Below are 735 nucleotides of genomic sequence, written 5' to 3'. Positions count from 1 at the left end.
TGGGAAAAGATTGGAGGTCAGAATGTTTAATGTCTATTCTTGGTTATTGTACCACTATATCCGAAAAGGGTCAGTGATTTGATATGAGGTTAACACAGTTTTTAAATTATGGGGCCCACAATGAAAGAAGGATGTCCCTTTCCCGTTACTGTTGTGCTATCTGTGGTGTCCTCATCATCAGGGAGCAATGAAGACTCGGTTATTGAAGATATTCAAGGCTGAGCTTGACTGATCTTTGCCGGACAGGAGAGTCAATGTTTATTGGGAACAGACCAGAGACAGATGGTCAGAACATTCGTATCAGCCATGGGCATTCTGAGTGTTGTCGCCAAATGGCCAACTGTTGCAACTATCCCATGTGTTGTTCCCTCAATCCATGCTCCCAGCCGTTACAGAGATATACTGCTGAACCTAACCCATGTGTTGTTCCCTCAATCCAGCCCTCGAGTCTGATACAGAGATATGCTGCTGCCCCTACACCTTGTGTTGTTCCATCATTCCACCTTCGATCCAGTTACAGAGATATACTGCTGCCCCTGCACCATGAATTGTTCCCTCAATGCGATGACAGGGTAGAGGACCATCCCATTCAGCCAGACTGGATCGGTATAATGAGACGGGAGGAGACCATTCTGCTCCTCTCAGGAATTACGCAGGAATATAGAATGAAGTAATTCAGCTCGTTGAGTACATTACACAGCCCAGGAGGAGGTCATTCAACCCGCCTGAACTGCT

Source organism: Hemiscyllium ocellatum, unplaced genomic scaffold (assembly GCF_020745735.1).
Source record: "Hemiscyllium ocellatum isolate sHemOce1 unplaced genomic scaffold, sHemOce1.pat.X.cur. scaffold_360_pat_ctg1, whole genome shotgun sequence".
In the NCBI taxonomy this organism is placed as follows: domain Eukaryota; kingdom Metazoa; phylum Chordata; class Chondrichthyes; order Orectolobiformes; family Hemiscylliidae; genus Hemiscyllium; species Hemiscyllium ocellatum.
This window is presented reverse-complemented; position numbering follows the sequence as displayed.